Consider the following 10,757-nt stretch of genomic DNA (forward strand, 5'->3'; position numbering starts at 1 on the left):
AACGATTGCACACAGTCTTGTTTCTAAGGGACCATATGACTACATTTATGAGAAATTATCTTCACACAGGTAAATTCTTTTTAATAACTTCGAATTAAAGAATTGTATATATATATTGCAGATTAATGAAACTGAATGTCAATGCTTAGATGAGAATAATCCTTTAAAGAAGTTCTGGAAGTTCTAGACCTAAGCAACAAATATTTGACTACGATATCTCAATTATCTAATTGCACACTCTGGGGCAGATTTACTTACCTGGTCCATTCGCGATCCAGCGGCGCGTTCCCTGCGGTAGTTCCTCCAACGTCCACCAGGTGGCGCTGCTGCGCTGAAGTTCCCCGAGGCCCGCTGGAATGCCCTGAAGTTCACCGGCCTATTCCTGGTGAAGGTAAGTGCAAGTTCCGCGACACTTTTTTTTTTTTTTTAATGCGGCGTTTTTTCCAAATCTGTCGGGTTTTCGTTCGGCCACGCCCCCCGATTTCCGTCGCGGAAGCCATAATAGAATCACTCAATTAAATTATGAAGTTCTTTTCCAAGTCTACAGTTTAAGATATCTTGATTTAAAGAGTAATCATCATTTGAAAAAACTTTTGATATGTTGTAGGGCAGGTAATTTTAAGACCTTTTACAATTGTGTTAGTTAACTGAATCATGCCCCTTCCTCTGGTATTCTGCAGCCTTCCCCCTATTGTCAGTGACTCCTTAAATAGCTGTTGCTAGGAACATTCCATCTTCACTGAGGAGCTGACTACGGAGGGAGACACCCCCCCCCCCCTCACCTTCTCTCTGAGATTTGAGATAGATAAATAGATAGATATGGGATAAATAGATAGATATAAGATAGGTAGATAGATAGATAGATAGATAGATAGATATATATATATGGGATAAATAGATAGATATGAGATAGGTAGATAGATAGATATGGGATAAATAGATAGATATTAGATAGATAGATATGGTTTCTTTGGTCAGCAGCGTGTGCTTGTGATGAGGTCACAGGAGGCAGGTCCCACCCCCAGGGGCATCACTAGCTCAAAAGATCTGGGGCACGAGCCCCGGATCTTTTGGCCAGACACCTGAATGTGCCTGTCTCCTGTCCATCGGCTCTCTCCATCTCCATTAGTGTAGTGGAGAAGGCTGCAGCAGTGGCGTAACAACCGCCATAGCAGCCGTAGCGGTTGCTACGGGGCCCGTGAGGTTAAGGGGCCCGGGGATGCACGGACTCCATTCAGTGTCCCTTCAGTGTCGGTGCCTTCCGGATCATGCCCCCGGGCCCCTACCTCTGTGTCCGCTCCTAAACCCGCCCCCTCCGTGAGCCGCCCGCCCCCTCCGTGAGCCGCCCGCCCCCTGCACAGGGAGACCGAAGGTGACTACAAAGCCCCTCCCCCCACCGACCCCAGGTGACCGCCTGCCTATCCCGCTGCATGCTGGCACAGGCGGCCGCTGACAGAGCGGACTGATGCCCCTCCTCCTCACTCTACAGCCCGCATGGGCTAACAAGTACCCGCCGACTCCTGCACTCCTCCCACCCCCAGCGCAGCATAATAGGCAACCGCCTGACTCCCCCAGTGTGACAACCCGCACCCCCGCCCCCCCCCCCCCCCGCAGCTGAACAAGCACCCGGCACCTGCCCGAACGACCACGGCCCCCCGGCGGCTGAACAAGCACCCGCCACCTGCCCAAACCACCACGACCCCCCCACGGACAAACAAGCACCCATCTGATCACCCACCTACCCACCTGAACAGCAGCCTGAAGCCACGGCCCGGTCATCGCCCATATATCCCCAAAGCGTCTGATAAGGTAAGTATATACTTATGTATTTATCTTTGTGTATATATGTGTATATATCTGTGTATATATGTGTATATATCTGTGTATATATGTATATACTGTGTATATATATGTATATACTATGTATATACTGTGTATATATGTATATACTGTGTATATACTGTGTATATATGTATATACTGTGTATATATATGTATATACTGTATATATATATATGCTGTGTATATACTGTGTATATATGTATATACGGTGTATATATCTGTGTATATATGTATATACTGTGTATATACTGTGTATATATGTATATACTGTGTATATACTGTGTATATACTGTGTATATTTGTATATACTGTGTATATACTGTGTATATATGCATATATCTGTGTATATTTGTATATACTGTGTATATACTGTGTATATATGCATATATCTGTGTATATTTGTATATACTGTGTATATACTGTGTATATATGCATATATCTGTGTATATTTGTATATACTGTGTATATGCTGTGTGTATATATGCATATATCTGTGGATATTTGTATATACTGTGTATATATGCATATATCTGTGTATATTTGTATATACTGTGTATATACTCTGTATATATGCATATATCTGTGTATATTTGTATATACTGTGTGTATATATGCATATATCTGTGTATAATCATGAAAATAGGCAGCACTCCAAGACGTCCAGCATTAGGTGAAAAAAATGTTCTTCTTTATTCCATGTTTAAAAAGTTCAACAAAGTACAGCCACATTTTGGCTCGCTAGGAGCCTTTTTCAAACATGGAATAAAGAAGAACATTTTTTTCACCTAATGCTGGACGTCTTGGAGTGCTGCCTATTTTCGTGATTATATATTGAAGGCCCTAGGGCCTGGTCCTATTGAGCTTGCACCCGCTACTCTCTACTTTTGTGTGCTGTTTGTATTTTCCTTGAGTATATGCAGTGTATATATGCATCTACTGTATTTATACATGCACATATTTATATAAGCATTTAAATATATGCACATATATGATGTATGTGTGTTTTTGCTAGGTATATGGTATGTATGTAAATGATCTATATACTGAATCTGTGTGTGTATTTCCCGTATGTGTTTGTATATGCTGTATGTATATGCAGCATGTGTGCACATGGAGTTTTTATGCTGCATGTATGTGTATATATGGTCAGTGTATACAGTAAGTGTGTTTAACATATATATAGTATATAATGTGTATGCAGTATATGTGATGTTTATATTCAGTATGTGTGTATATACTTTATGAGTTTGTATACACAGTGTAACAGAGTACATAAATGTGTGTGTGTATAAGTGTATACTTGTATGTATGTATATAGGTGTGAATATACGAGTGTAGAAATTTATATGTGTGTATATAAGTATATAAATGTACGTATATAGGAGTGTATAAATGTGTGTAGTTGTATAAACATGTATAAGGGTACATTCACAAGTACGTGTGAGCGACGTATATCTGGCTGCAAATTTGCTGCTGGATATACATCCCTCAAAGGCATCTATAGTGCTTCGGTACAGTGAGCACAACGAGTACCCACTGTTTTGAGCCATGTCCGCAAAAGAGATGGAGCCTGATCTATCTATGGCCGTAACAACGACCATGCGGCTCTATTCTCTATGGAGAGTGGAGGGGTGAGCCGCGATCACCTCTCCAGCACTCCAGACATGTGCCTGCCAGGCTATAGCCAACCGGGCATATGTTTATGTGAATGCCGCCTAAATATTTATATATTTTTTTATGGGGAAGGGGGCCCCATGCAGAAATCTGCTATGGGGCCCAGCCTCTCTTAGTTACGCCCCTGGGCTGCAGACTTCTCTACAGAGTGCACAGCAGTCTGTGGAGTTGTGAGCTGTGCAGGACGCAATGACATTGCGTCTCCTGCTTCAAGCAGTTTAGTGACGTCACTGCACCTCTTTCTCCACAGAGAGAAGAAGAGGACAATCGAGAGGGGTTTGGGGGCATTACTGTGAATTAAGTGCTATTACTGATTTTTTTCATTGCAGACAATAGAATATATGATCAACATTATTATTACGGTACCACCCCCCTCCCCCATTTCTTATTGCTTATACCATCATAATACTTATGCAGAGATAATCAGGCACATAAATGGCAAAAAAAAAAAATCCCATCCAATAACCCCCCTCCCACCCATATGACCCGTAAACCCATGCTGGAGATAGTCGGGAGGGAAGGGGGGAAAAAAAGTGCTATTACTGATTGTGAGGGGACCATTACTGAATGTGAGTGCTAGTACTAAATATGGGGGCTAATAGTTAGAGTGGGGGGGGCTTTTATAAATTGTGGGGGCTATTACTGAATGTGTGGGGAGATTTAAGTGAGTGGATGGCTATTACTGAATGTGGGGACTATTAGTAATTTGAGAGGCTATTGGTGTGTTAGGGCCTATTACAAAATGTTGGGGCTAATAGTGAGGGGGCTAATAGCGAGTGTGGGGGGTAATAGCGAGTCTGGGGCGACCATTACAAAATGTGGGGGCTATTACTGAATGTAAGTGGTTATAAGTGAGTGGGATGGGGTATTAGTTAGTTTCAGGGGCTAATACTGAGTGTGAGGGCTATTACTGAATGTGGGGCCTTTTACTAAATGTGGGTGTTATTAGTGATTGGGAGAGGGGTTAAAAGTGAGTGTGGGGGGCTCTCACTGAGTGTTGTGGGATATTAATGAGTGTGATGAGGCGCTTACTCGGTGTTGGGGGGGTCTATTTCTGAGTGGAATAATTACATGCCAAGCCACATTACAAATTTTGAGGGCCACAAGAGTGGGTTGTGATGTAAAGTATCATTCTCTACACTGTGTGGGGCCGCAATTGGGCCTTAATTGTAAAATTAGTAAAAAGGGGTATATTACAAAGGGCTGTTTCACACTATTCCATGATAAGTCTGTGATCACGGCTGTGACGAGTTTTGGCTCTGCTACAGATCGGGTAAACAAGAACTCTATGCATAATATATCAATATAGGGTTCAATCCCCACCATTGTGATGAATCCGTGGCACAGGACACTCGTCATGGCCATGATCACTGCGTAATGTGAAACAGCCCAAAGTGTGAGGGCTATAATTGGGACATAGTAAACCAGAATCTCGAGTATAATGCAGTGTGAGAGGAGATTTTAAAGCGAGGGTGTGTACAGAAGTGGCTGAAACAGAGAATTCGGTACATATGGGGCCCGTGTCCCAAATCTGTTGTGACCCTGGCAACGGCCCTGCCCGCCCCTCTAAATGTTGTACAAAATTTATATATGGTCTTACTGCATGGTAATTCATGTATATGTGATTGTTGTATGTAATGGCTTGCCTATGGATGGACAACACATGTTATTATACATTACCTTGCATCTGAGGTTACATGCGTTGGGCCTGGAAAATATGCCGGCATAAGCCTACTGAATGTGATTATAAAGTTTGAAAAAATTACAGGGGGATTTACATATTCTTATTTTTCACATTTTTGACAATACACATATTATTTCTTCCTAAATCAAATATAAAGGATTTAGGAGACAACCTGACACTTGCTATGATGCCTTTATTGTATATGATACACAAGATGAATGGGTTTCAGACTGGGTGGTACATGAGTTAGTTGAAGTACTCAAAAGATGATATTTAACCTGTATCCTACAGAAAGAGACTGGCAGGCTTGAGTGCCTGTGTTGGAGAACCTTGCAAATAGTATCCAGTAAGCAAAAAAACGTTGTTTATTTTAACTAACAAAAGTTTCAAAGCAGGTTTTTTCAAGACCGCATTGTGTATTAGAAATTATTTTTTAACCCCTTAAGGACGCAGGGTTTTTTCGCTCATTTCTTGCTCCCAACCTTTCAAAAAACCATAACATTTTCATTTTTCCGTGTGAGGGCTTATTTTGTGCGTAACAAATTTTACTTCTCCGTCACATTATTTATTATTTCAAGCCGTGTACTGGGAAGCTTGAAAAAATTCCAAATGTGGAAAAAATGTGGGCTCAGATTTTTACGACTTTCACCGTGCGCTCCATATAACACCTCTACTCTTTGTTCTATCCCTCTATTCTTTGGTTCGGTGATACCAAATTCATATAGGTTTTATTGCCTTTTAACACATTTTCAAAAGTTAACAATGGTGTACGAAAAAGATTTTTTTGCCAAATGAACCAACGTTTTCATTGCTACCATTTTGAGGTCTGTGCAACATTTTGGTCACTTATTATTCCATTTTTTATGTGATTTAAAATGGTGTAAAAGTCGCATTTCGGAGACTTGGGCACTATGTGATTCACCGCCAGCAATAACTGTTTTTATATTTTGATAGATAAGGCAATTTGGGATGTGGCGTTACCTATTGTGTCTGTGATTTTTACTGTTTATTATGTTTTATTACAGTTTTATACCAATTTGACATGCCTGTGCAGCGCTGCGTAATCTGTGTGCGCTATATAAATAAAGAATTTATTTTTATTTTTATTTTATACTTTTTTATTATTTTTGAAGCTTTTTTTAAACTTTTTTTTTAATCTAGGGTACATTAACCCTAGATTGTCTGATCGTTCCTACCATATACTGCAATACTACTGTAGGCTTGTGACTAAGGTTGGGAAGTAAGAGTTCTCCTTACAGAAACTGCCAATTAAGGCCACAGTGTAGGCGTGTGGAGTCTTATAGCCATGGATGCTCCACTAGGGGGATTCTGGGAAAATATGCAAAATTTTCCAGGATGGGATAAGTAAAACCATGTCTCTTTAAGCTACCATGTAGGCTGCTCCCTTGACATCAAGCATCACCTACAAGAGGCCTTATGTCAAGAAGCCTCTATATCAATATATGCATGGAGAATGTGATTCTATACAAAGTTGTTGTCATGTTTTTATTTATGTTTTATGCCTTTTACTGATTTGATACAGTGGCTTGCAAGTGCCCCAATTGAGCACCAATCACATAAGTTTTTTTTTTAAAACTATGCAAAACCTTTGATGAATGTGGTACAAGGTGACTTACAAAGATTTTGAGTCCAGATTGTGACAGAATTCTGTTGCAAACAGTTTGATAAATCTGCCCCATTGTGTTGCTTTATCCCTTAAAATATCAGCTGCATAAATTTAAATTTATGGAAGTAACTCTTGAAAATTAGGATTCAAGGGGTATGAATGGTTTTGAAACCAACTGCATAAATGTTCAAACACATTTAACTACGGTAGTTTGTTATTTATTCATTCTTCATCTGCTCCTTATTGTATTTTAATAAATAGCTGGTAACTTGAAATAGTCATTATCTTTCACTAGCATCTTGATAAATTGACTTTTATACTACTTTGAAAACTTTTATAATACAAGAGTATTCAAGAATTACTTAAAGGGAAACTGTAATCAGTTCATTTTTACAATAGTCTCAGGCGTGTTGATTTAGACAATGGGGCACATTTACTCAGAACAGTGCAAACACAGTGCAGTTTTCCTGTGTAATGTGCAGGATTTGCCTTATTTATGATTTCTGGCGCACGTGCTTCATGAATCTGGCGCCCCCTGCACTGTTCTGAGTGCACAATTTTTTTTTTGCTGCACCTTTAACATGGGGCATGCAACACAATTCTGTCAGACTTTGCAAAGTAAATGTGGTGCAATGTCTGCCTGAGCATGGGAACGTCCCCTTCAGTGCAGAAATTTCACATGAGGAATAGTGCAGTGTGTGGTACAAAGTGTTGCGTGCGCCAGAAATGTGTCTCAGACACTTCTTAAATACCTATCTTTTGCTTATCTATTTGGTTTGGTTTGACTTCTTAAATACCTGTGCAAGCAGTTTGCACTGAAAAGAACATGCAAAGTCTGACAGAAAACTGGCGTAAATGTTGTGCATCTAAATAATTGCAGTTCTTTTTAATTGTTCTTTAACATTAACATTGTCTGGAACCCTGTCAACAGTGTGTGTTTAAGTGAAAATTGTTTGTGGCAGTGAGCTGATGTAAGCAGGGGAGGGAGCAGGGGAAAGGCTGAGGGAGGGGAAGGCAATGAGTGAGGATGAGGGGAGGAGAAATTGAGTAGAGGACAACTTGTCCTGCCCCGTTGGTCTAACCACACACTGCTGGCAGGAAGCCAGATACTGTTACTGCTACTGTTAGTTGTGCAGGTTGCTCATTTCTGCTATTTATAATAGCTTGCCGAGCTCCTGAGAACAAATGTGCTGCATTGCATGTGACCAGTGGCACAGAGGGATTGAGTCAACTGGCCAAAATAATCACATGATTGGATCACCCAATATGTACAGTGGGTGAGATGAGCATTGAACATGTTACTAGTTTTCTGAGGAAATAACTTCTAGAGGAAAAATAATGACGAAAGAGGGATGTAAAAAGCCATGGGAATTGATGACTCCAGCTAAAAACTATAACTAATTGTTTTTTTCCACTTGGAGAGAAATAATATGAGCTGGTTCAACTGTTGGCCTAAAAAAATGTGCCTCATTATTAAGGGTCCACACAAGAAACACCTCATGATGGGTAAAACAAGTGAGCTGTCTCAAGGACTTTGCAATTGATATCAGCAGGTACAGTTGTTTAAAGAAGACCTATCACCAGCATTGTACCCCTGACACCAGTAATATCAGCTGGTGAAGGGTTAAAAGTCCTACCCAAAGTACGTAAAATTATCTGCCAATGAGGCACTGTACCTTAATTATCTGCCAATGAGGCACTGTACCTTAATTACAGACGTTTTTCTGATTTAACTGAATATCACATATACCAACATACTGCATATATACGGACAATGCTGGGAATAGGGACGGGTGGGCGTGGCTTTCCACCTCGGCTGTCCGGAAGCTGAATGCAGTGTGGCTGTTTGTTTACATAGAGCACGGAACAGAGCAATGGCATCGCTGGATGTCAGGAGATTAACGGGGGTTAAGTAAATGTTTATTTTTTTTTAATTAGCTCCCTCTCAGCCACCATAGTTTTTTAAACAGTCTCGGACAACCCCTATAAGTCCTGGTCTTAGGTTAGCCAAATAAATTCCTATACATAGGGAATGGAGCTCAGAACATCATAAGCTAAAATCAGTCATAAAAATTGTGAAGAGACTGCTACAATGCTCTAAAATGATAAGTTCCAAGACCTTTAGAAGATGCCATTACTGGTGCAACATGAGTACAGCCAGAGTGTGGTGTGCCAAGTTTTCCCCCCTTTGTGATACATGGGATGAGTTGCCTGTTTAGTTTACTTTTGTGACTTTTTGTGGTGTTCAACTTTTTAGTCCCAAATAGTAGCTCCCAAAAGTAAGTCTAGAGGGCAAATGTATGACTTCAATTGCTTTCTTTTTTGTGCAACTTTTTAGGTGCAGAATCAAGCAACGTACCAAAAGTTATCTGCCTCAAAGATTTAATGCAGTGTGCTGTACAGGCGGTCCACTACTTAAGAACACTCGACTTACAGACGACCCCTAGTTACAAATGGATGTCTGGTAATTGGTAATTTACTGTACTTTAGTCCAAGGCTAAAATAAACAGCTATAACAGTTATTAAAGGTGTATGTAATTAAGCTTTATTGTTAATCCTGGTTCTTATGATAATCCAACATTTCTAAAATTGTCACAAAAAATTGACCAAAAAAATTTTGTCTGGAGTTACAAATATAAAATATACAGTTCTGACTTACATACAAATTCAACTTAAGAACAAACCTACAGAACCTATCTTGTATGTAACCCATGAACTGCCCTTATTTATCTTTGTAGCCCAGATGTTTTTTCACCTTGTGCAGACTTTTGGGCTTGGAATTGTCGAATTCTCTAATAAGTCAAACAACAGAGCATGCAAAACTTGCACACCACAAAAGGGCTCAAAAGTGAGATTAAACAGGCAACTCATCACATGTATCACACAGGGAAAAAAACTTAAAGAGGACCTGTCACCTATAAAAACAGAGGGGCAACCCAAATTCCTTCCACCAAACAGTTTCACACCAGCATGGGGCACCTGAGAACCCAAACCCAGCCAGAGAAAAACCATGACCAATCATGCCTGACAAAAGTCAAAATCAAGGCGACAAGAAGCAAGGCCAAAACTTCAGTGGCCAATATAGAAACATCTCCGAGGAGGACCATTTACCATAGACTACAGTGAGAAAATGTATGTGCTAGCGACTGAATGCCCAAAACCTAGGATGAGGCCTATTTCCTGCTGTACTGCTCCAAATACTCATGAGTGACGGACAGTCACTTCAGTAGACTTGGTTTTCCTCCTAGATTTCAGATCCATTGAGAAGGAAGAGAAAATACCCATCCTGCTGGGGACAAATAGACAACAGTGGCCATGATGTCAGTACCTATGTGATATGCCATGAACTGGGCTAACATTTCCCCCCACACACCTATATCTCCATCCCTCAACCCCTCTCTTTCCCAGAGCAAATTTGTATTCGGTCCTGCTAATAAACTTATTTGAATTTGGAAATTCCATTGATTATATTACAACAGCCATACCCAAGCGTTATGTAAAAAGGGATATTCCTATTTCAGCAAATAAATTTTATTGTTTGTGTGATGAAAAGTTATTCAATTTCCCAGTATACTTTCTGTATAAATTCCTCATGGATTTCTAGATATCTGCTTGCTGTCCTTGTATAGAAAGCTTCTTTGTTTACTTCCAGTGGACAGAATTGGTCCATGGTCCACACAGGTGCAGAGATGGTTAATATCAAAGAGAGTAATCAGTGTGTGAGCTGTGTGATATAATGAACTGTGCACCTGTGTGACCATGGTCATATTTCTGTCCACTGGAAGTGAGTGACAACAAGCAGAGATCTAGAAAACTGTGAGGTATTGATACAAAAAGTATATTAGAAAATTCAATAGCTTTTAATCACACAAACAATAACGTCTATTTGCTGAAATGGGAATATCCCCCTAAGCTTGTTTGTCACATAACA

This window comes from Engystomops pustulosus, chromosome 2, assembly GCF_040894005.1.
Source record: "Engystomops pustulosus chromosome 2, aEngPut4.maternal, whole genome shotgun sequence".
NCBI classification, from domain to species: domain Eukaryota; kingdom Metazoa; phylum Chordata; class Amphibia; order Anura; family Leptodactylidae; genus Engystomops; species Engystomops pustulosus.